This window comes from Felis catus, chromosome B4 (assembly GCF_018350175.1).
Source record: "Felis catus isolate Fca126 chromosome B4, F.catus_Fca126_mat1.0, whole genome shotgun sequence".
NCBI lineage: Eukaryota > Metazoa > Chordata > Mammalia > Carnivora > Felidae > Felis > Felis catus.
In genome coordinates, this window is record NC_058374.1 from 67,623,806 (window position 1) to 67,651,137 (window position 27,332).

The following is a 27,332-nucleotide window of genomic DNA, read 5'->3' on the forward strand; positions in this document are numbered from 1 at the left end:
TATACATATGTTTGTTTCCTCACTGTGGCTTTCAGGGATTGCTCACTGATCAATTACCAAACTGAATTAAAAATAATTTGGTTGATACAAAATCTCTCCTTTAAACATTTTTCACCTAATAAACATTTCTTTAAGATCTGGTATTAACAAATAATTTGAAATGTGACCATCTTTTTCAAAAGGTACAGGAAGTTTATCAAGCATAACTTATTTCCATCATTTCAGAAGTGGCTTGGGTCATGTCAGCATCTGTGGCTGCATGAAAATTCCTATGCTATAGTGTCTTTATGGTAGTGAATAAATTCATAGGTGATTCCTCTCATGACCTTCTGACTCACTATAAATACTGTTTATAGTTACAAATCATTATATTGGAGTTTAGAGCAATGCACATGCCTACAATGAAAAATGAAAACACCGTATGCATACAGACTGACTGTGATGGCCTACTTCTTAGGAAACTATCTGATAAAACATAGTGAAAAACTTAAGGTATAAAGCAGGCTCTTCTTCCTTTCACTCACACTTCACTGCTCAACTGAAATTTGTAAGAATCACATGGTAAAAACACAGGAATAGCATTTATAGCTAAAGTAGGGCAGGGAACACAGCCCACAAAGCCCAAAGATCTTCTGTTGGGAAACATATCTCCCAAGAGCCTGCTGCCCAAGAATGTGGTTTATGCAGATGCTGTTAATTAACATGACTCATCCATTATATTGCACTTGCTAATGACCTCACTTCTTATTTCACTGAGAAAACAGAAGCAATTAGAAGAGAACTAATTCATCTTCTTACCACAACAGCAATCTCCATGTATCTTGACCCATATGCTCTGCCATACCCCCTGGTACAAGGCTAACGTCTGTACTTTTGATCTGAATTCTATCCCTGTGAGCCTGTGGAGAACATTGCTCCTATAATAATTATTCTTCCCTCTATCCCAGTGTCAGTCTCCTCTATTTATTGGATCCTTCCCAGTAGCATATAACCCTGATGTAGTATCATCTATAAAATAAAACTGAAAAATCAACTTTTAAAGAAACCACATCACCTTGTAGTTTATACCTAATTTTTCCACCCTAGTTCACAGATAATTTCCCTATGAACCATTTAGACTTTATATCTCCACTTCGCTACCTCCTATTATCACCTCATTCCCATTCTAAGTAGGCTTTCATCCCCACCTATCCACTGAAATCGTCCTTGTAAAGGCTTCCAACTATCTCCACTTTGCAAATTCAATCATCAAACCTAAACTATCAGCAACATCAAGAAATAGTTTTTTTTTTTCCTTCCTTCTTTCCTTCCTTCCTTCTTGAAACACTTCCATCACCAGCTTCCAGAAACCACTTTCTCCTGGTTTTACTCCTACATCACTAGATGCCCCTGCTCAATCTCCTTTGCTGGATCCTTTGCTGCTCCTCCAGCTGACCTCCAAACTTTGGAATGCCCTGGGGCCCAGATCTCTCCTTTTTTCTGCATGTATGTATTCCCCATTGATCTCCTCCAACCCCCATGACTCCCATGACATTGCCATGCCAACCCCACCTCTGAGTTCCAGACCCACAAACCCAACTTCTGACTTCACATCTGCACTTGAATATTTGACATCGCAAAATGTGCTACCCAAAACCGTACTCGACTCCCCAGCAATTCACTTCTTGAGCATTCCCCTTTGCACAAAATAAAATCTCCATTCATCCAGCTGCTTCAGCAACGAGAGTCTTATTCTCACACCTGTCAGTTAAATCTATCCACTTAAGCTGCCTTTTCTTCAAGGCACACATAGCTATCTGATCGAAAGCCAGGTTATGTATTTACTTGTTTTCTTGTTTACTGTTTATCTCCCTCACTAGATGAATTTCTATGCAGCTGGGGTTCTGGACTCTAATGCCTATCCCTAGGACATTCCGTGCCTTGCATATGTGTTAGAAGAATTCTTTAGCTTCAAAACCTACGACCGCTTTGGATTCCAGGCACATTTCCATACCATTCTTTCTGATCTCTTTCAGAATCAGAGTCAGTGGAAAAAGCAAGTGTTCTGGCATTAAACGTGCCTGGGTTTCTTTATGAGCTCTGCCCTCCCACACCCCTGCCAGAAGCATTATCCTCATCATTGACATCATTTATTCAGCACTCAGTATACTCCACAAAGTATGTCAACTTCTTTATACATGTTGTTAAATTGTAACAAGACATATGGGGCAAGTGTTATTATCCCTGTTTCACCCATCACACAATTGCTAGCTGGTAGAGCAAGGACTTAGTTCAGCACCTGCTCCCAAAGCCTCTCCTCTTAACCAATATATTCTCCTTCAGCTCCAGTTCAACAACTTGCCCAAGGTCTCCCGTGGAGCTATGAATGGCGCAAAGAGGACTCAAGGCCACATCTGGCCTCAACTCATGTTCTTACTAATGATGCTGATGACATCAGTGCCATCATCTATAAAGCACAGTGATGATCACACAGAATGAGATGATGAGTGCACTCAACAGCTTCTAGCTCCCTGTCCTGAGTTCTAACATTTACATGCATGTGACTACATTTTTAAAAGTTTCACATTGCGTCCTGAAGTTTTCCCTAGTCTCTGTATTATATTCCAGTATATTTGAATTGAGAATTCAAATTGAGAATCTAAATGTAAATGCTACAGATTTTTCAAGACATATTCATATTTATTAAAGTATCATTATATAACAATTTGTACAATTTTAGAAAAATAGCATAGAAAAATGATGACTATCCCTGAATATCATTGCCTATAAACTGAGAAGTTTTACATTATGAATTGTGACAAATAATTCCTATTCCCCTTATAATGTGATTACACTATAAATTTTCTTTGTAATGTTTTACATAATTTTCCACAGAACACTTAAACAAAATTCATTTCTTTTGTCAACATTTCCTCAATGTTGAATTAATCAAATGTTTTGTGTTCAGGTACTTTTATATGTTATAACTGAATTATAACTCAATTTTATTCTACCATTCAGAAATCTTAAAAATTCATACTAGCATCAAAAAGAATATATTCTTTCTCTCCAAGATTTATCCATTGTGTCACATGACCGAATGCTTTGCTAGGCCTGGAAAGGGCTTAACTGCTACTCACTACAGTGATTCTTTCTTACAAATGCCTCCAGTTTAGAGAGACAAATATTTACAGATTTGGAGAGCAAATTTCACTTAGGCAAACTGTATACTTTCTGTTAAATACTAATTTTAGAAAACTGAGGGAGAGAAAAACAAATTCACCTTCCTCCATCTGGCTTACCCTTTGTTACTTTGCTATGGAACAGGAAGAAAATAATGCCCAGGGAGGGGACTGAGAAAATTATGTACTCCTTAATAATATTAAACCAACATAGTAATTTTAACTACATACATCGTTTTAAAGATAATCTATCTGCAGGGTGCCTGGGTGGCTCAGTTGGTTGAGTGTCCAACTTTGGCTCAGGTCATGATCTCGCAGTTCGTGAGTTCGAGCCCCACGTCGGGCTCTGTGTTCACTGCTCAGAGCCTGGAGCCTGCTTCAGATTCTGTGTCTCCCTCTCTCTCTGCCCCTTTCCCGCTCATGCTCTGTCTCTCTCTGTCTCTCAAAAATGAATAAATGTTAAAAAAATTTTTTTAAATAAAAAGTAAATTAAAAAAATATAATCTATCTGCATTCTGAATTCCCATACAAAAATAAGTCCATGTAATAGCTTTCTTCAAGTGACTGCTTGGATAATGCCTACATTTTTATATAATGGTGTCACTCAAGAGCAGTGGAAATTCTCTAAATTTCTCCATGACAAGTCCCATTAATTTTAATTGAAACTTCCCATTCCCAGCCTATCCTTGGCAGATAAAACAGCTTAGAGATTGTAGCCAAATGTAAGATTTCCCAGGAGGGCATCTGAAAATAAGTTATAAGTATTCAAGTAAGCCACCTGTCTGGATGAAGATTTATTCATTTGATCAGAATAGCTTTCCAAACTTCAAACAACCCATGCACAGAACAGATGTAGCTCTTTAAATGCAACTGTTTTTATTTCACTTTAGTTAACATGCATCACAAATGGATAGAGCAACTCTAAAGAGTCAAAATATACCAATGTTCAATAATGCATATTTGTTTATAAATCACAAGACGTAAATAAATGTCAAACCATAGTCTTAAATTTGAACACTCTAAATAATTATGTATACTAACAGACTAGTAGCACTCCCTTCTAAGCTATGTTTCTAAATATAACAACTCATACATTGCAACAGTGACAATGTCATTCAAAAATGTGACTCACAGAGAAGGCATGGCTGTCACTGGGTGTGAGCCTTGCCCAAGACTTCAGCTTCTTGTATTCTAATAACACTATAAAAAAAAAAAAAAAAAAAAAAAAAAAAAGACCTTAAGATAGCTGTTCCCTTAGATAATCCCTAAGATAATCATCTTAGACACCTATTATGACAGCACTAAAGTAAGTTCCTTCTAGTAACCATCAAATGCAACTTATTGTCATCACCAGAGAAAACTCTATACAAAGTGGCAGGTCCAAAGATAAATGAGACATGGTCCTTGCCCTCAAGAAGCTTAGGCTATGGATGGCAGTTACCATGGCAGACAATGGTAAGAGCCAGGAAGGGTGAATTAATGACTGAGAGCTGAGAACAGGAAAGACATAGTCTAGTTGAAGAAGACTATATTTGGACACACTTATTAGTTCCATGATTCATTCCAAGTTACAATGCTGGATTCATAAATGTCATTTCTGGTGTTTCTACTTATAATAATGTTTTAACTTTTGATGGGAAATGTATCATTTGAATGTGAGAAACCAAACTGACCCACCTTATGAAATATTTTATGTAAGACTTTTTCACTGAATACTTTCTAACTATCAAACCCAAACTCCCACCTTCTACACACTTAGATCTCTTGAAGCTTTCTGGCCTTATCGTTAGATGGAGAATAAAATATCCTTCTCGAAAACCTCAAATATGTTGTCTTTTTCTGACCCTAACTCTTCCACTGCTGTCTCGTGTAATACATTAACATGTTTTCCCACTCAATATTAAATTTTAAAAAACCAGAAAGGAAAGTATGAAAACAACATGTGTATTTTAAGATCATGACCGGATTTCACTAGGTTGGACATCTGCGGTAAAGTGGGGTTTGAAGGGACTGGAGAGAGCAAGGTTGGCATGAGCTAATAATATGTGACACCTACTAGATTCAAGCTGTATGTAAATTAATCTGCACTGCCACCAAAGAAATTGGTAGTATTAATCTCATCTGGCAGATTAGAAAACAAAGGCTCAGAGAGGCCAAGTAAGTTTCCAAAGATCAAACAGCTAAGGACATGCTAAGGTCAGTGCTTACCTGAATTCCAAGTCCAAAATAGTCCCTGATCTTTCTACATATCAAACTATTTCTCTACTTTCATTCAGACATGGAACAAGCAACTGAGCCAAAGAGAACTTCATTCATGATTACAGAGATTATTTTGTCTCAGTCTCCACTTTCTCTACAAGAAAGAACAGTGGACTAGGCTTCTCTAAAAACAGGCCTTTTCTAATTCTCATCAAGAGTGGTTATAAAGTAACAAGGCTAAGTTTTTAACAGTTTTGTCACCACCATGTATCTGGCATCTAGAGAGAACTGACGTAAGTAAGCATTCAATAAATTTTTGTTGAGTGAGTGAATGGAACATAATGCTTTGTGACTCAAGAACTGGCTCTTGAGGCAATTCTAGTAAAATCAGAAGTACTCTGAGCAATAAATAGCAGCATCTCTAAACTACAGTGCCCCTGCCCCAAATGAGAGAATGGGCAAATTCTTCTTGGTTGGTTAAGAAACTTTTACTTTTACAGTCACACTTTCTGTTTAATAAGATGTTTACAAAACAGGACAACAGAGCAATAATAAATGTAACCTTTTTATAAACACAGGGCTTAATGGAAAAAAAAGGATACAAAAGTAGTTTTTTTGATTTACCTTTTGTTTCTTTCCATTTCAAATGTAAATTTCTGGTACTGAAGCTAGTATACATTATGCTACACTGTATACACAGTAAATTATTAGAAAATCATTACTACCAGTAATTATGAAGGCTTAATGCAAAAATTCTGGATTATTAACATCCAGTGAATATATTCCATTCACTATTTTTTAGTGATTGTTTTTTAGTCAAAACACTTTTTTGGTAATGTTTCATAAAAGGTAGCCAGCCAATAGTTTCTCTCACTTAATTTTTTAAGTGGCTAATGCCCTTGTTTGCTAAGATTGAAAGTATTCTACAGGGATTGAGAGATTTTTCTTGACATCTTTACGGCTTTGTAAGTAACAAAACAAACAGTCCTTAGATAAACAGCTTTTCACATGCTCATTAACTGGCAGAGATTTGCTGCCATATAGCTTTACAAAGACCAAAGAAGGAATCTATAGCCAGTCACTGGGGAAATCACCAAGAAGAAAGAGTTTGACAGGAATTTTTAAACTCTTCAAAACCAAGAACATCAAAACCAGAATACCAAATGCACCAACTTGCTTATCTGACCATACTTCCATGTTTAGGGTAGGGCTATATGTAAACAAATTTCTATAATAATAGTAATAACAATATGCAGTTAATGTTGGTAATCTAGGAAGTTCCAAGATAATAAACAGCAAGGGGAGACCATCTCAAAACTTACAACCTAGAAGAAGCCACTCCAACTGTGGTCTTCCCAGGGCTCTACTGTGCTTTACTCATCCTGCTGTTTCTCAGTGTCATGTGGTTTGATACAATTCCTAGGGCTTCCCTTTACTTCTATTCCTCATATCCATTCATTTTCTTTTTCTGAAATCACCATGTTAGCCATTAATTGCATCCTCTGAGGCATATTACCATCACTTATTTAATAAAAATGAAATGAAATTATTCATGGAAGGTAATACTGGTTAAGAAGAATATTAAGGAATGGATCAAAATGATTATTAATTCACAGTGTGTCTCCCGATAACTTCCTTCTGAAGTGTCAAAAAAGATAAATGAAAGGAGTAAAAATGTTCCAGAAGCTAAGAAACAAAGTTAAGTATCTGGTGCATAGATAAGTTGCAGATCAGATTGCTTCTAGAAAACCATAAAACAACATACTGACATATGAAGACACACCTAAAGTTTGGATGCTAAAAGGAAATATTTACAAAACCAGGCAGTGGTTGTTTATCTCATAATCTACCCACCAAAATGTCAGACTTGAGATCAACAAAATATGAAAGAAATCCCTAATTCTTTTATGTTCCTTGTCGGGGTATAGTAAGTGGTTCTTTACCTCTTTTCATGCTGCCATATCATATTCCCATCAATAAGTCATGACATGAAAAATGGAGCAAATTTTTTTCAAAGTACACACATTTTCTGGAAATACTAATCATGCCTGCTGGCTACATTTTGATCCACTCCGCCTCCTGTGAGAATTACTGATTTAGCTGAGTCCTCAATTAGTGAAATGCCTTCTGATATAATGAAGATGTATGCTGTTCTTCAAACTATGTGTGATGGACCGATTTTTTTTAAAAATTTCAGTTTGTTGCAGACTGATATTTTGTTAAATACAATAAAATGAATTACTAGAAAAATAAAATGAAAAAAATACAAGCACTGTTTAATGAGATTCAATAGACATAAAATTACTGTCCACTGCTATATGAGTTTTTATTTTTTTAATGTTTCATTTTTATTGAGAGAGAGCGAGCAAGCATGAGAGCAAGTGGGGGAGGGGCAGAGAGAGAGGGCGACACAGAATCCGAAGCAGGCTCCAGGCTCCGAGCTGTCAGCACAGAGCCCGACGCGGGGCTCGAACTCACAAACCGTGAGATCGCAACCTGAGCCGCAACACAACACACAGAGATCGCAACACAGAGCCCGACACGGGGCTCAAACTCACAGCCCGTTGAGATCATGACCTGAGCTGAAGTCGGATGCTTAACTACCTGAGTCACCCAGGTACCCCAAAGTTTCTAAGTACTCTCAATTTCTTTATTTAATTCACAGCGGACAAAAAAAAGAAAAAAAAAAAAGAAGGGGCGACACCAGGTCAGGTCATAATCACCAAGCCAACCAATTTCAAAGAGCATAAATCTCAGGCTTATCTATGGTACTAGCCAACAGGTTATAGGTCTAAGTTTACAGGAGCTTTATTTCTCCAGGGCATCAGTCTGGATTAAAGCTGCCACTTACACCTATGTTATGACTGTACTGAGCTGGGCTACCCAAAGGAACGTATTTCTTAGAGGCACAAGGGTAACTGCAATTGAGAGCAAGATACTTCAAGATGATAAAATCTTTAAGCTTTGACCATAAACTATACATTTAACAACCTGATTTCCCACTTCAGTAGCTTTTTTAGTTTTAGTAAAAATGTCTTTCCCTGGATACGGCTGTAAGTAAACCCAGTTGCTCACACCCCCAACGAAAATCTCCAGCTTCATACCACGGCCAGGCTGCCATGAACAAAATATTAAAATGTCAAGTAAAATTCAGTCTCTGTACTGAAAGATCTTAACCCAGACAGACAGATATATCAACAATGATAAAGTGAAGTGCTATAATCGACACATGTATAAAAGGTCATGGTCTCAAATACCATCTATACACCAATGATTCCCAAATTCACATTTCTAAATACACCCTGTCTCCTGAACCAAAAATTTGCTCATCCAACTGTCCGCAATTTCTCCACCTGTACATCTGTGGGCATCTCACACCAGGTACAAAGTAAACTCCTAACTTCCTTGCCCAAAAGCATAACCTGCTTCTCCCACAGTGTTTCTCAATTAACAGCTACCCCATCCTTCCGGATGCTCAAGGCAAAAACCACAGGTCACCTTCAATTCCTCAGTTTCTCATGTACCTCACTTCCAGTGCATAAGTAAGCATGTCAACAATACACTCTACCACTTGTCACTCTCCCCATGGCCATCATGTAGGCCTAGGCCTCTTGTTCCTGGATTATTCTCACAGCCCCCAATTTAAGGGACCTGATCCAACCCCTGTCTCGCTTAAGTCTATTCTGAACAAAGGAGCCAGAGGAGCCTTTATAAACCCAACTCTGCCAGGGGGGTCCTCTGCTCACAAACTTTCAGTGGCTTTAAAGCCTAAGCCCTTTCAGTCCCGACCTAACCCGCCCTTCTGACCTTACCTCCTAAAGTTCCCCAAGCAATTCCGCTTTAGCTATGCTGCCTGCTTTTACTCTCCTCACTTATTTTAGCCATACCACCTCTCTGACCTTCCTGGATCAACTGGTAAGAGTATAAGCCCTCTGTCCCACTGCCATCTACCAGCTCTCATCTGCTCATTAATTTTTATCACCGTTATTCATTAACCTTATCACCACCTGTCACTCATCAGTTTATGTGTTCATTTGGCACCTCTCCTCATGAGAAAGAAAACTTTAAGAGGACCTCCTTTCATTGACTGCTAAATCTTCAGGGCCCCGAACTGTGCCTCGTAAGTAATAGCCAATCAAAAATATTTTCTGAATGAATGAATGATCAAAGACGGATGTCATGATCTGGCTGGTTATAGGAAGTGCTAGAGATGCATTTACACAAAACAGATGACATTGAAACTAGGTCTTGAAAGAAGACTCAGGATTGTCTGACATGGAAAAGACTAAAAATATCACTGCCATATGCACATTTTCCACAAAATCTTGAAGCACAAGAATAAATTATACGGATGGGGGCACCTGGGGGGCTCAGTCAATTAAGTATCCGACTCCTGATTTCTGCTCAGGTTGTGGTGTCATGGTCTGTAAGTTCAAGCACCGTGTCAGTCTCTGCGCTGACAGCACTGAGCCTGCTTGGGATTCTCTCTCTCCCTGTCTCTCTTAAAAAAAAAAAAAATAATCATAAGGGAGACTATTAACTTGCTAGCTGAGAAAACTCCCCCCAAAAGAAATTACTCCCCAAGATTCAGAAAAAGGTCAGGGTATGGATTAACCATAAGAAAATTGGGGCTCCTGGGTGGTTTAGTCAGTTAAGCATCTGACTTCAGCTCAGGTCATGATCTTGTGTTTGTGGGTTCAAAACCTGTGCAGGTTCTGTACTGACAGCTCAGAGCCTGGAGCCTGCTTCCGATTCTGTGTGTCCCTCTCTCTGCCTCTCCTCTGCTGGTGCTCTCTCTTTCTCTCTCAAAAATAAAGAATAAAAACACTTTTTTAATTTAAAAAATATAAGAAAATTTCCATAGTCCTCATAAAATTTTACAGATGAAAAATTACCACAAAATACATTAAGCTCTAAATAAGGTAAACTTGCTCTCAGTAACCTGTGTATTGTTTCCTTGACTATTTTTTTTTTTTTTTGCCGCAAGTGTTCAATTTCATTCTCCTAGTATTTTCCCTATATGATGGGACTAGAGCTCTCTAATTTTATTTTTAAGCATTTTAAAATTTTAAAAATTTTCTTTTTTATTTAAATTTTAGTTAATATACAGTGCAATACTGGTTTCAGGAGAATTCAGTGATTCATCGCTTACATGCAACACCCAAGTGCTCATCACAAGTGCTTAGTCCCCATCACCCACCTAGCCCATCTCCCTCCATCCTCCCTCCTTCAACCCATAGCTTGTTCTCTATCATTAAGAGTCTCTTGTGGTTTGTTTCCCTCTCTTCTCTCCCCCCTAATTCTAATATGTTCATCTGTTTTGTTTCTTAAATTCCACATGTGACTGAAATCACATGCTATTTGTCTTTCTCTAATTGACTTATTTCACTTAGCATAACACATTATAGCTCCATCCATATCATGGCAAATGGCAAGTTCTCATTCTTTTTAATGGCTAAGTAATATTCCATTTGTGTGTGTCTGTGTGTGTGTGTGTGTGTGTGTGTGTGTGTATCACATCTTCTTTGATAGACCTTGGCGTTCTCTCCATAAATTGACTATTGTTGATAATGCGGTTATAAACACTGGGGTGCATGTATCCCTTCAAATCTGTATTTTTGTTATCTTTTGGGTAAATACTTAATAGTGCAATTGCTGAATCATAGGATAGTTCTTTTTTGTTGTTGTTTCTTGAAGACAGTGCTCTGATTTTAAAAAGATAACCAAAGAGAAAAAAAAACAGTTTTCAACATCTAGAACTTCAGAGTTCCATGGAATATTCAATGGACTATGGCCATTCTGGAATATTTCTCAAATATTATCTTTCACTATCTGAAATTGTCTTTCCTATATTAATTTTCTTGTAGATTTCTCATCTTCCCATTAAAAAGTGAAATCCCATTAAAAAGTGAAAAGAGAAGAGACTTTACCTCTTTTCTCCATAGTATCCCTAGGGTCTGACAGGTCCAAGCACTCAGAGCACCCAATAAATGCTCAATGAACATATAAATAAAATTCAAATTATAAATAAATGATTATTTTTCATAAGGAGTTAAGACTTTAACTTCTGGCACCTGTTTTTAACAGTGCATTTCTCCCTGACTGAGTTCTTTTTCTTTTATAAATATTTTTTAATGTTTATTCATTTTTGAGAGAGAGACAGAGAGCAAGCAGGGGAGGGACAGAGAGGCTGGGAGACACAGAATCTGAAACAGGCTCCAGGCTCTGAGGGGTCAGCACAGAGCCTGACATGGGGCTTGAACTCACGAACCACAAGATCATGACCTGAGCCGAAGTCGGTGCTTAACCAAGTGAGCCACTCAGACGCCCCCTCTCTGATTGAGTTCTCAACAGTATCAAAAGTACAAGTTCAATTGTGTCATTATTCTCATGTCTGGAAAAGTATCTCAGCACATGCCAGAGAAGCATGAAGTCTGGGAAATGGTAGCTGTGATGATACAGTGCTACAAGAAACAGGGCAAAGAAGGCAGAGAGATACCCGCAATATGCCAAGAAGTGACACTGGGCTTTATGTCGCCCCCTAGTGGCAGCTGTGCAAGGAATACTTTATTGCAACCTCATCCACATTTCTTGCAGGCATTGCACGATCAGTTTACAGACTTTAAGCAATGCCAAATGTCTCTATAATAAAAGCTGTAGTAAATTCCAAAATACTAGTGCTTCTTAAACACCCAAACTCCACACACACTCAAATTAGTCTCAACTGTATTAAATTTACAAACCTAGGCATAGAGGTCCAAGTCTCTTCTCTTTTCTCATCATTGCAACAACATCCTTCCACTTCTCCCTCCCCCATCCCACCTTCCGTCTCTCACCCGTAAAATTCACTCATTCTTTTAATTCATTTATGCATTTGTTTAGCTATACATTTCATAAACAGCTGTCGGCATCATTCAACAACCCCTTTTCTGTGTTTATAACATTTTAAAATACTGTTTCACTGGCTAAGGAACTACAACCTGTTTTGATTCCCTGCCAATCACTGCAGGTAGTTATGAAGAATGCTGCGTAATGCTAGATGGAACCCTCTCTCCCCTCAGGTTCGGGTTCTTCAGGCAACAGCAGCTCCCTTACTAGCTTTGTGAAGAAAGGGTGCTTCGCCACTGCCTTCCCCACCCACACAAAGGCCTGTCTTCCTCCCTCTGCTCTGCTCCCCATACTAGCCGGCCCTGAACAAGGTCACAAATGTTTCCACTGCTGAGGCTGGAAGCTAGACAAGCCAGACACCTGGGAAGCTCAGTGACGGTCAGTGTTTTAGATAAAGCTGTAATCCCTGCCACAATTGTTGTTTCTCTCCTTTTAAAATCACCATTAAGGTAACAGTGGATATACCTCATTCAGATCTTAAGCAAAATCAAAACCAAAGAGGAAAATGATGTCTAAAGAATATTTGGACTTACCAAGTCAGTATTGTGAGCTATAAGACACTAGCAGTTTTCATTTTTTTTTCCATCAGAAACAAAAATAAACCAACTATCATCTACTGTGACCATTTCATTAAAAAAAAGGGGGGGGGAATTTAACGCAGTTAAGATTTTACTCTAAGGAGCAGTACTTACAAAGAATGAATATTAGGCAGCCTAATTTTTTCATGTGTGAAAACTAGTATCATAGCGAGTAGGACATTTCTTTTTTGTCCCTGAACTGTGTCCAAAGCAGTGGTGGACGAAGGAGCAATAAAGTAACATATATTTTAGAGAAGTGCATGTGAGAATAGAGGGGTGGCTCTCCTCACATTTCAAGGCTACAGATAGGGATCAGGAAAATCACCCATAAAGATAAGAGGTACCCGCATGAATGGAAAAGACCAACATCTCATTGTCTACCTAGCTAGGCATGCATTTATGAAGTATCCTTACTAACCAGCCCCCTGTGTATATTTAAGCAGGAAATAGAGAGAAGTGGAGACTTAAGGGCCGTGGGATTGAAAGGTGGAAAATGGGAGAAGGGTAGGGGTAAGGCAAAGCAACCAAGTGACATAAACAGCTATCATTTGGCTGGACAACAATGCCACTTAGCTCATCTGAGGTGAAGGGCGAAGTCTTAATTCAGATATGAAACTGAAGTTAAAATCAAATGGACGTAAAAAATGGAGGGGGGTAGGTGCCTGGGTGGCTTAGTTGGTTTAGCATCCGAGTCCCATACTGGGTTCAGTGCTGTCAGCCTATCAGCGTCGAGCCCACTTTGGATCCTCTGTCTCCCTCTCTGCCCGGCCCCCTCTTTCTTTCCTTCACTCTCTCTCCTTCTCTCCCTCTCTCTCTCTCTCTCAAAAAATAATGAAAACATGACAAAAAAAAAATTTTTAAGTGGGGAACAGAATTTGAGAACTCTGCTTTCCCATGAGAAAGAGCAGTTGTACAAAGTACAGTTGGATACAGTGAGTAGAAAGAGAACAGAAAAAAGAATTTAGGGGTACCTGGGTGGCACAGTTAAGCATGTGACTCTTCATCCTGGCTCAGGTCATGATCTCACAGTTCATGCGTTAAAGCCCCACATCATGCTCTGTGCTGATGGTGCAGAGCCTGCTTGGGATTCTGTCTCTCTTTCTCTCTGCCCCTTCCCTGCTTATACACACACACTCTCTCTCAAAATAAATAAATAAATAAACATAAATTCTTTTTTTAATATTAAAAAAAATAAAAATTTAAAAAGTCTGAACCCCATGAAGACTAAATTATGAACCAGCTATAAAATACTTAGTTTTTTAAGCTGGCTAAAAACCCAAGAAAACTCTATGGATCAGCACAGGCCCCCAGACTGGCTTTTAGGAAAGAACTGATCTAGCCCAAGTCTTCATTTGACATGAAAACAATGTGCTCAACTCATGCTCAAGGACCCACACGATTATGTTTTCTACCTGTATTCTTTCTTCATGCTGGGTATTGCATGGAGAGCACCAGTGCACCCTGGCGGGTGCTGGCTGGTAAACATGCTCATTCCTGGCAAAGTAACAGCAGAACACTACTTTCACAGGGGTGGTAGGGAGAAAGACGTAGCAGCTCCACTCAATCCCACTGCCCCACCGTTCACTAGTCACAACCATTTATTTTTAACTTTTTTAAATGTTTTTATCTATTTTTGAGACAGAGAGAGACAGAGCATGAGCAGGGGAGGGGCAGAGAAAGAGGGAGACACAGAATCCAAAACAGGCTCCAGGCTCTGAGCTGTCAGCACAGAGCTCAACGTGGGGCTCGAACTCATGGACTGTGAGATCATGATCTAAGCTGAAGTCAGATGCTTAATTGACGGAGCCACCCAGGTGCCCTCACAACCATTTTTTTTTTTACTCATGCTTCATCTTTCCTTCCATTTTCCTCTTGCTTTCTCTTCCCTCATCACTCTTTTCCTTCCACAGCCCCCTTTCCTAGGGTCAGTTACAGCAAACAGCACAAGGACAGTTAAGAGAAGAGACATAACTTCAGATTCTTGTCATCTGAAAGGCACTTTTTTTCTAGTATATATGTCTTAGTATTATTAACAGGTAAATGTCATTGTATTTTACATTTTAGGCCACCCAAATTAAATGGTAAGATTAAAAGAAAATAAAAATACAATAAAGTATAAAAATCATAGTTGCTATTTTAAACGTGCTAAAACTTCAACACCAAATTACTATCAATTTCCATACAGAGAAATTGGGATGAAGTTATTTGTTCATTTTGTTTAAATGTAATGAAATGTATCATTTAGTTCAGAAAGCATTTTTCAATTTGTCAGTCTAAAGGTTTAAAATACACAGGTGTGTGTACAAAGAGTTACATACACATAAATATATAATAAATTTAGGGTACACTGTCCTCCCTTCCTTTAAGGAAATGAAAAACTGAAGATGCATTTTATTTCACAATTATGAACAAGTACTTATTAGGCATCTAAGAGGAGTAACTTTGTAATAATAACTACCTTAATTCTCAAGTATAAAACAGAACTGATTTCATCTCCTTACCTTAGTAACCATCATTTCAAGATACACATAAATAGCAATGGCTATAAAAAAATATTACTAATGATGAAAATTTCCAATAATCTGGCTTTGATATTTCATCATCACTACTCAATTTTTCATGTTCATCCTCTATGACTATTCTCTCTTAGAATCTAATGAACATAAAAGGCAAGCTTTTACTAGAAACAGTGAAGAGAAACAATGTAGCCTGGGTACTATTTCTCAGAGGCTGTTTGAGAAATGCAGAGCAAGTCCCTGATGGCTTTCTTTCTGCATCCTCCACGTGTGAGTCAGTTGCTAGGAAACGTGAAAAGACAGGGATTTCGTGTTAGGCCTGAGGAACAATGAGCTAGCTTAATAATGATCTGAATACTAACACATAACCCTCATAAAGGTTGTCTACCTTAGGAGCTAAAGATTACAAATGATGTGTTTCCAGAGAAACAAATTTTGAGACCTAGCCTTTAACTATTATAAACAGATTCTGGTATCCACTAAAACATGAAGTAACAGCCATGGACATCTTAAAATCTTTTTTTTTTTTTCTTTCAGCCAGAAGTTGCACCCATCCTACTAGCCAAGCTTACAGATGACAAATCTTTCCACTGCTTCAAGTTATATTTTGATATCACTGAACATACACGCACATGTGCACATGTGCATACAAGTACCAAAAGAAAAAAGAAAACATGCACATCACCACTACATAGTAAAATACTTGCCACAAAATTATCAGAAGAGCAAAGGGAAGAGCTAGAAACAAGGGAAATACACACAACAGGCACATGTGCACACACACATAAAATGCATCTCTCAGTCCATGGGGCTTGGTGTCCCCGTGTCTAAGAAACAGAGGAAGAACTCTGGATGGGGACTCAGAAAATATGGGATCTGTGAAACCACTGTGTGACTCTGAGAAAGTATCCTAACCTCTCTGGGAATAATTTCCGGGAAAATTAACAGAATAATGCTAACCCCAAAAGATTTTCGGAGGACTGGATGATGCTGTGCATGTGCAAGCATTTTAAAATTGTACAGCACTATGTGTGTAAAGACAGTATCAATATTGTATTTTAAAAATGGCCATTTCAGTGAACAGGTATATGAATAGGATTCAATATTTGAAAATCAAAATTAAGCCAAGTATAAATCATTAATGAAGGAAGTGGAGAATTCCCCCCCCACACACCAAAATTTCATATGTAATTTAGACCATTTCATTTATATTAACATCAAAACACTTGTTTTCAGTTACTAATATGGGAAATGTAAGGATTTAAAATCAACAAAAAACCACCAAAAGAACTTACCTTGGGTATGTTTCTTGAAATGTTAAGCCATGTGTGTCAATTCCTCTATAATTTTAAAGTAAAAAAGTATATCAAACTATGAAAGAAGTAAAAGCTTTTTTTAATTTTTTAAGGTTTATTTTTGAGAGAGAGAGAGAGAGAGAGAGAGAGAGAGAGAGAGAGAGAGAGAGAGGAGAGACAGCACAAGCAGGGGAGGGGCAGAGACAGAGGGAGACAGAATCCAAAGCAGGCTCCAGGCTCTGCGATGTCAGCACAGAGCCTGACGCCGGGCTCGAACTCACAGACCGTGAGATCACGACCTGAGCCGAAGTCGGACGTTTAACCGACTGAGCCATCCAGGCATCCCAAGCGTAAAAGCGTTTTTTTTTTTTCTTGAAGTTTATTTATTTATTTTGAGAGAGAGAAAGCAAGCAGGGGAGGGGCAGAGAGAGCAGGAGACAGAGAGAATCTGAAGCACACTCCATGTAGTCACTGCCCAGGGCCTGACACGGGGTTTGAACCCATGAAACCATGAGATCACCACATGAGCTGATACCAAGTTGGATGCTCAACCGAGTCACCCAGGTGCCCCTAAAAGTAAGCTTTCAAGTAAACCATCTCAAATACTGTCCTCTTTGTCTTTTCTATGCCTAAAAGCAGCTTTGCCATCACTTCTACCTTTTAAAAAAATGAGTTTACAAACTGTAAAATCTGTGAACCTCTACTACATTCAAATTCAAACTCTATTTATACGTGGATTATGGAGGCTTTTTAAGGCTCCTAGTAGAGTTTCTTACACTCCCAGTGGAGAACGCCCAGCATCCAGGATCTGTTTGTTTGCTAGAGCTGCTGCAACAAAATACCACGGACTGGGAGGCTTCCACAACAGAATTTTCTCACTGTTCTGAAGGCCGGAAGTCCAAGATCAAGGTGTCGTAGGCTTGGCGTCTCTGGAGGCCTCTCTCCTTGACTTGTTGGTGGCTGCCTCCTCTCTGAGTGTCTCCACATGGTCTTTCATCTGTGCAAGCTCATCCCTAGATCTCATCCTCTTCTCCTCAGGACATCAGTCAGAGTGGAGTACCGCCCCCCACATAGGTGGCCCTTAGTTACCTCTGCCCTATCTCCAAATGTAATCACATTCTCAGGTCGTAAAGGTTAAGAAGTGAACATACGAATTCTGGAAGGACACAAAATTTAGCCCATAACACTCCACATCCACTTGATCTCAATGGAACCCTAAGAACTAAGAAATGCTAAAAGGAAAACAGCTCCATACGCAGGCTGCAATGCATTCTTCAAGGTTCAAAATCGCCAGGTCCTTGTCAAGAAAGGAAACAATGCAGCCATTGCATGGCCATTTAGGAGTAATTATGTTAACATACGTAAATATCAACACAGCTGAGGAAACAGAGGTCTTTTGGGCTCACAAACTAAAAGGACAAACACTGGTATGTTCAGCTGTTTTCAAAAAGTTCCTGCAGCTCTATCTGCTGACTTTCCCATTTACTTAGGCTGGGCCTTCATCTAAAAGAACCACAATGCTTGAGTAGCAGCAAACTCTGTGGAGGGGACACAAATAACAAGCTATTATGTGATGACTCTGCAAGTTTTCTTTCAAAGGAAACTATAAAAAATCATTAAATGCAGTTCCTGAATATTTCTGACATTGATCTGGTATAAAAAGTCAGGTGAACAGACACGTTTTCATTGCCTCAGACTACGTTATGATCTTGTGTATAAAATTAACATCACAAAACACTGCCTTAACACAAAAGAACCATAGATTTCTACAGTTTTTACCATCCTCAAATATTTTCTCATTTCAGCCTCATGAAGATTCTGTGAGGTAGAGAAGGCAGGAAAAGATGAGAAAAATGAATAAGAGTGAAGTTAAATGGCTTGCCCAAGGTCACAAATTAATAACCAAGGGAATAAAAATAAGAATGAAGGACTTCTGACACCTAAGCCAGCACTCTTTATTTTTGGGACTTAATGACATTCAGGGTATTGAAACCACAATCTTGCAAAATTCACTTTGTTTATTTTAGCTCCACGGGGATGTAAAGGTCTATAAATAAAATTTGCTGAAATTCTGCATATGACCACAAAATGAATTTAATCTGAAATAAAAAGAAATCTGATTTCTTCAACAAGTGTAACATTTTAAAGATATCAAAGCAAAAAAAAAAAAAAAAACAGGAATTCCCATAATTAATAATACAAGGCACAATTTAACCTAGCAACCAGGTGGCATTATTAACTAGATGATAGTAGTCTACTACTTGCATTTTCCCTAGGCTATAAACCTTTCTTCAACTAACTAAAATTAAGGAGAATTGAACTACTGGATAACTAGACTTTGATTAATCAGGTTAAAGAAATTAGGCTTATTTAGCATGAAGGGAAAGTCAACTATCTGAATATCAACTATGATAAAACTTGTTTCATCGAGCACTAATTATGTGCCAGGCTAAGTACTTTATTTACATGGTCAATCTTCACAAACCACTTTGTGAAGTGGGTTCTACCTCACACCCATTCTACAAATGCAGGAATAAAAGTGAGGTTAATATATTCAATAATCCATATTTAAAATGCGGCAGAGCTACAACTCACCCCCCCATCTGACTCCAAAGCCTGAACTGTCCATCACTCTACTGCTTGATTTCGAACATAAAGAATCAGATATTGCCTATCACAAATGAAAACAGGTGATGAAATGGGCCAAAAGAGTAACAAAAATAAAATTTCCAAATAGCATGCACTGTTAAACAGAATGAATGAATGGGATTATGGAATTTCATGTAAAAGTTTTCAAAGAATTACCTTCATTAATTTATTCTATTACACAACAGAATTGTTGAGCACATGCCACAAACCAGGCACTCTCCTAGGTTCTCAAAACTTCTAGAACGTAACACAATCCCTTGCCTTGGAGGGTTTGAAGTTTTCTAAGGAAGATAAACATAGGAGAGACTTTAAAAGGTATTAATAATGGTAATGGCATAGATTAGGATTACACAACTGCTTTAGGAAAGGGTATCATAAAGCTATTTTTCATTCTCCTTGCAAACCAGTGATGTAGTAATATTCTGTTAGTTGAGAAAAGGCAAATTGCTGATGGGCCAAAGTTATGTGGATACACAACTTTCTGACAGGCAGCCTTGATCCAAAGACAAAATTTCTACTATCTAAATAGTAAGTGAAGGTCAATCTTATGGTATAGTACTGTAAGGTCAATTTTAGATCTCAAAAAATTTTAAAGGAGAATTAATTGTATATCCTTCAGAATGTTACACACACAAAAATTTTTTTTTGAAACTGACCTTTAATCATAATGTGAAAGAAAGAAATCAAGTTATACTGTTTTACAGAATCTGTTGATGAGCTGACCCTCCTACATCACAATGTCTGTCCCATAAGGACTAATGGAGCAAACTGGAGCTTATGTTTCAAAACCAGGAAAAGCTGCATCTCTTGCAACAAATGATAATTTTTATCAAATGAGCATCACAAATGTAATAAATGATCATGTCACCCTCTTTCCCCTGGCTATTAGCATTTTTTATAAAGTGACATTTAAATTTCTTTTTACCTACCCTATTATACACATACAAGAATTGAAAGAGGCTTTTTTTTAGAAATATACAAAGCAAATACAAATAACCCCCAAAAAAACATTACGTGATGAAACATGAGTTAGAGACTCCGGTTCTTCAAGTCTCATGGCTAAATGACTCAGCAGGTTAGCAATAAATAAGAAGAAATAATGAAACCGGTAAGAGTTTCTAAAAGAGTTACATAAGCTTGCAGATAAGATAATAGAATGTTATGTTAGTGACCTTCCAATAATGCCCACACAAGCACATTTCAGTCCTTTAACACAAAATGCCCATTTGATCACTCATAGATGTTACATAGCGTGTTCTTCAAAGGTGAGCCTCTCTACAAGGTGCAACTAGTGACTTCCAACCCCCAGAAACATAGAAACCTGGGATAAAATCTGGAATGCCCAAGGTCTGTGGGGGTAAGGTGATGTTTCCTTTTGACCTCTGACTGCCTACATATAGGTCTCAGTCCTCCTGTCTCCCCATCCACACACTGAACTTGTCATTTTTCTTGACATGGACACAAACTGATGTGAAGCAGACTGCTTCAGCCATCAACCATGACTTCCCCACCAAAAAAGAAAACTATACCCAGAGTTGGTCATGGCAGACCTTTTAGCTATACAGGTGTGGCTATCAACAGAGTGACAGAAGACAAGAGCACCTCTTGGGACATGGAAACCATCTACAGTAACACATCCCCTCAATGTTGCTAACCTCAGCTGAGGGGGCTGTTGGGCCCAGTGAGGGTCTCATTCTTGGACCAGGGGAACCAGAAAGGGAGAAAGTTCAGATATTGAAATGTTTCAACTTCCAAAGTTCATTAAAATGCTTTTATTAAGATAAAATAGATAAAAGATCTATTATTGCATTATCCTGAACAAGTACTGTTACTGAAAACAGAAATACATGTGTATTTGTTAGTGATGCTCAATGTTTTTGCATTTTTCTATCTATTGAGGCTCCAGTTGCAAATTCATATCTTTAGGATTTAAATTCTGGGGCGCCTGGGTGGCGCAATCGGTTGAGCGTCCGACTTCAGCCAGGTCACGATCTCGCGGTCCGTGAGTTCGAGCCCCGCGTCGGGCTCTGGGCTGATGGCTCAGAGCCTGGAGCCTGTTTCTGATTCTGTGTCTCCCTCTCTCTCTGCCCCTCCCCCGTTCATGCTCTGTCTCTCTCTGTCCCAAAAATAAATAAACGTTGAAAAAAAAAATTAAAAAAAAATAATAAATTCTGTATATACTGCAATGTATAAACAGAAATAGGTTATTTCTAATATTTATGTACTGCCTTGTCTGAATGTTATAGATGATATTTAAAAACAAAAAGCATGGGGCGCCTGGGTGGCTCAGTCGGTTAAGCGTCCGACTTCAGCTCAGGTCACGATCTCACGTTCTGTGAGTTCGAGCCCCGTGTCGGGCTCTGGGCTGATGGCTCAGAGCCTGGAGACTGCTTCCGGTTCTGCGTCTCCCTCTCTCTCTGCCCCTCCCCCGTTCATGCTCTGTCTCTCTCTGTCTCAAAATAAATAAACGTTAAAAAAAAAATTTTTTTTAAACAAAAAGCAAAGCAAAACAAAAAAAAATTAAACTTTTCATAGATAATTGAAACTACTTACTTTAAAATCATCTTGTTCACATCTATTCACTCACCTACCTTCAGTTCATACTCTTTCCTCAAAATAAGAAATTTTCAGGTGAAAATATATTTCGAACAATTTGAACACTGAAACACTCTCAATGTGAAACAATGTGTAGGATAATAGTTATTTATCTGCCTTACTCCATCTTACTAACCAACAATCAGAAATATTCCTTTCACACTAAATAAACCCCAGGATTGTGGGATGAGTCTCCCTTATTAATTTTGAGTTGGGGGCATCTGGGTGGCTCAGCTGGCTAAGCATTCCACTTCAGCTCAGGTCATGATCTCTCTGTTTGTGCGTCTGAGCCCTGCATCTGGCTCTGTGCGGTCAGTGAGGAGCCTGCTTCAGATCCTCTGTCTCCCTCTCTCTCTCTCTCTGCCCCTCCCCCGCTCTCTCTCTCAAAAATAAATGAACATTGAATTTTTTTTAATTTATTTTGAGTTGGAGTACTTGAAATAGCTGTCAAATATAAAGAATTCACATTTTTTATGAGATAGTCAATCATACAAATCATAATGATTCTTACTGTGGAGTGACATCATCAAAAAGTAAAAATATTTTAGCAATTTCAAGAGTAAAATTTCTGGAGGTTTTTCAGTAACAAACTGCTAAGCAAAGAAAGTTATAAGTTTTTTTATTATGTGTAGTATTATTATTGCAGTTTCTTTTTGTTAGTATTTCTACCTTCCTGTACTTAAAAAGACAAGGAGAATTGAAGCAGTTAACATATTTCTGGCTTGCAAATTAAATATTTGCTTATTCTATCACTTTATATATGAGAATATTTTATCTGAAAATTGGGCAAAGGAAGTAATTTACAATGAACAATTTCAAGATATGAATACAAATCAGTAGTACACAAAAAGGCTTTTTATTTTTAAAATAAATTTATATCTCCTTTGCCCATTTCTTTACACATTAATCCGCTCTACCTCTAGCAACAACTAATCTATCTGTGAGGGGTTTTTTAATTAAAAATATGTTTTTTTAATGTTTATTTTTGAGAGAGAGAACACACATAAGTGGAGGAGGGGCAGAGACAGAGAGGTAGACACAGAATCTGAAGCAGGCTCCAGTCTCTGAGCTGTCAACACAGAGCCCCACATGGGGCTCGAACTCACAAACTGTGAGATCATGACCTGAGCCAAAGTCAGGTGCTTAACCGACTGAGCAACCCAGGCACCCCTATTATTATTATTATTATTATTATTATTTAATTAGAGAGATCACATGGTATTTGTCTTTATCTGTCTGACCTATTTCACACAGTATAATGCCCTGAAGGTCCATACCTGTTGTCACAAATGACAAGAGTTCATTCTTTTATACGGGTGGAAATATCCCTTTATCTGTGTGTGTGTATGTTTATCCATTCATTCACCAATGGATACTAAGGTTGTTTCAATATCCTGGCTATTGAAAATAATGCTGCAACAAGCATGGGGTGTACATATCTTTTTGAGTTAGTGTTTTTGTCTTCTTTGGATAAATACCCAAAAATGTAATTGCTGGGTTAATGGTAATTCTACTTTAAAGTTTTTGAGGAAACTCCATACTGGTTTCCATAGTGGAGAAACTATTTATATTTCCAAATCCGTGCTAACACTTGCTATTTCTTGTCCTTTTAATAGTCATTCTAATAGATATAAGGTGGTATCTCATTGTGGTTTTGATTTGCATAATTAGTCACAATGACTATGTTCAGCTTTTTTTCAAGTACCTGTTGGCTATTTGTAAATCTTTGAAAAAAAATATCTATTCAAATTCAACCCCCCCCCCCCCACACACACACACACATTTTAAATCGATTGTTTGGTTTTTCACTATTGAGGTTTTTTTTGAGGTCTTTATATATGTTGGAATCAGCCCCTTATCAGATTTATGATTTGCAAACATTTAATCCCATTAAGATGCCTTTTCATTTTCTTGATGGTTTCCTTTGCTATGGAGAAGTTTTTAAGTATTATGTAGTCCCACTTGACTTATTTTTTCCTGTTGCTTTTGCTTTTGGTGTCAGATTAAAAACAATAATAATCACTGCCAAGACCTATGTCAACGAGCTTACACCTTATGTTGTCTTCTAAGAGCTTCCTGATTGCAGGTCTTATATTCAAGTCTTCAATCTGTTTCGATTGTGATTATGTTATAGAATGGTCAACCTTCATTCCTTTGCATGTGGCTGTGCAGTTTTCCCAACACCATTTATTGAAGACACTATCCTTTCCAAATAATATATTCTTAGCTCCTTTGCTGTAAATTAATTGACCATATATTGGTGTGTTTATTTCTGGGCTCTTTATTCTTTTCCTTTGATTTATGGGTCTGTTTTTACGCCAATACCATACAGTTTTACTTACTATAGTTTTGTCAGACAGTCTGAATCAGGGAGCATATGCCTCCAGTTTTATTCTATCTCAAAATTGCTTTGGCTATTTTGGGATTTTGTGTGTGTGTGGGGGGGGTACATATAAATTTTAGGATTATTTGTTCTATTTCTTTGAAAAATGTCATTGGAATTTTGATATAAATTGCACAGATTCTATAGACTGCTTTGGTTAGCATGGACATTTTAACAACATTGACTCTTCCAATTTATTTCTGTCTTCTTCAATTTATTTCATTAATATCTTACAGTTTTCAGCATACAGATATTTCACTTACTTGACTAAATTTATCCAAGGAAATTTATTATTTTTGATGCATATGTAAATGGGATTATTTTCTTTGTCTGAAAGTTTATTATCAGTGTATTAAAACACAACAAACAGAATTTTTGTGTACTGATTTTGTATCCTGAAACTTAATTCATCTATTAGTACTAATAGGTTTTTGATGGAGTCTTTAGGATTTTCCAAATACATCATGCTATTTGCAAATAGTGACAGTTTTGTTAATTCCTTTTCAATTCGGATGCCTTTATTTCCTTTTCTTGCCTAATTATTCTAGTGAGGACTTCCAATACTATGCTGAATAGCAGTGACAAGAATGGGCACCCTTGTCTTGTTCCTGAAAGAACAATATTAGTTGTGGCTTTGTCATATATGTCCTTATTGTATGAAGGTACATTCCCTCTATACCCATTTTGTTAAGGGTTTTTAATCATAAATGGAAGGTGAATTTTCTCAAATGCTTTTTCTGCATTTTGAGATGATCATATAATTTTTATCCCACCATTTGTTAATGTGGTGTATCACACTAGTTCATTTACAGATGTTGAACCGTCCTTGCATCCCTGGAATAAATATCCCACTTTATCATGGTACATAATCCCTTTTAATGCACTGTTGAATTCAGTTTGCTGATATATTGTTGAGGACTTTTGCATCTATGTTCTTCAGGGATATTGGCCTGTAATTTCTCTTCCTGTGGCACCCCTGTTTGGTTTTGATATCAGGGCAATGTCTTCTTGTTTTTCCTGTCTGGATGATTTATCCACTGATGTCAATGGGGTATTAAACTCATTAGTATGTAATGCTGCCTATCTCTCCCTTTAAGTCTATTAATATTTGCTTTTGTATATTTAGTGCTTCTATGTTGGGTACATAAATAGTTACAAATGTTATATCCTCCTGCTGGATTGAGCCCTTTATCATTATGTAACACCCATTTGTCTATTACAGTCTTTGCTTTAAAGTTCAATTTGTCTGATGTAACTACTCCAGCTTTCTGTTAGTTTCCATTGACATAGAATATCTTATTCTATCCCTTCACTTTCAGGCTGTGTGTGTCCTTACATGTAAAGTGAGTCTGTTGTAGGTAGCATACACATGGGTTTATGATTTTAAGTCCCAAAACACTCCAACCAACAGAGAAAGAGTTCTTAAACAGTTACCTCCCCCAGTGCACAGCAAGAGGCAACAGACCCAGGAGCTTAGTCTTTCTGTGAATAGGGCCTATTAGGTAATCACTGTGGCTGTGACCTAAGGTGCAGGCTTCTAATTAAACATGCAGCATCTAAGGGCTGATTCGAATCCTTTCCAGAGACCTTGAAGGGCAGGAGCTACCTTTGTTAACTGTATCTGCTGTGCTCCAGAGTGCCAATGTCTCCTTTGGGGGTTGGGGAAAAGCCCTACACAGAGCTGGTGTCCTAGTTTTTACGTCTGGCTCCATGGTTTCTACAGTCACTGCCCAGTGGACATCCCTTGACCTCCAGGCTCTGGTGGCCAGGGGAGCTTGCCTTTCTAGGTCCTATGATATTGTGGCAATCAGATAAATAGTTGTTGGCAGGCTGCCACACTCAGGGCACTACAAAGACAGCAGATTTACGCACACCCCTGATTTTCGGTGAAGGAAGCCTCTGTTTGTCCTGAAGCTTTGGCCTGAGGGGCAGGTTTGGCATATACCTGGTGGACTTTGGAGATATTTCTAAGAAACTCAGGTTACAGAGGCTATCTTGGTACTCTGCCTTCCTGCAGCTCACCAGTATCTTCTATAAAAGAGCTTACACTTGTCTAGAACCTCAATTTCTATAACTGCCACCATAATGGGATTTAGGTTTATAGTCCCACAGGACTGTATATATCTGCACACTTTAAAAACTGTTGCCTGATGACCTGGCTTCCAGTTAGTCTGAATCTAGGTGCTGAGAACTTCCCCTTAAGGACACTGACAGGTCCTGGCATATTCTCAACTACTGAGAGCTATTAAAAATATAAAAGGTCAGGGCACCTGGGTGGCTCAGCGCTTGACTTTGGCTCAGGTCATGATCTCATGGTTCATGAGTTTGAGCCCCGCATCAGGCTCTGTGCTGACAGCTCAGAGCCTAGAGCCTACTTCAAATTCTGTGTCTCCCTCTCTCTCTGCCCTGTTTGTGTGTGTGTGCACTTTCTCTCTCAAAATTAATAAATGTTAAAAAAATTTTAAACAGGGGCGCCTGGGTGGCTCAGTCGGTTAAGCGGCCGACTTCGGCTCAGGTCATGATCTCGCGGTCCATGAGTTCAAGCCCTGCGTTGGGCTCTGTGCTGACAACTCAGAGCCTGGAGCCTGTTTCAGATTCTGTGTCTCCCACTCTCTGACCCTCCCCCGTTCATGCTCTGTCTCTGTCTTAAAAATAAATAAACGTTAAAAAAAATTTTAAACATATAAAAGTCTGCTTGGACAAGCACAAAAGTTTGAGATAAGACAAAGATTTAGGGCACAGCTGAAAGACAAGTTTGTTCCCTACACAAGGCCACTCCTTCAAGAATTGGAGAGGTGGTTGTTTTATCTACTGTACAAAAAACAACAGAGAGACAAGCAAACTGAAAAAAACAGAGAAATATATTCTAAATGAAAGAACAAGATAAAACTTCAGGAAAAAAACCTTAATGAAACAGAATTTACTGATAAAGAGTTCAACATAATGGTCACAAAGATGCTCATCAGACTGTGGAGAAGAACAGATGAACACAATGAGAACTTCAAAAACAAGATAAAAAATACAAGAAAGTACCAAACAAATGTCACAGAGCTAAAGAATACCGTAAA

General features: G+C 38.2%; 1 protein-coding gene and 1 non-coding gene across 2 annotated transcripts in view; one reads left to right on the forward strand and one right to left on the reverse strand.

Moving 5' to 3' along the window:
- The window catches only part of SLC2A13 (solute carrier family 2 member 13), a 385,620-nt gene that overhangs the window by 240,313 nt on the left and 117,975 nt on the right, over positions 1–27,332 (reverse strand). The window lies entirely within an intron of this gene.
- On the forward strand, positions 20,545–20,684 carry LOC111561566. The gene has a single exon (XR_002744208.1). It is a non-coding gene; the product is annotated as a small nucleolar RNA SNORA67 (small nucleolar RNA).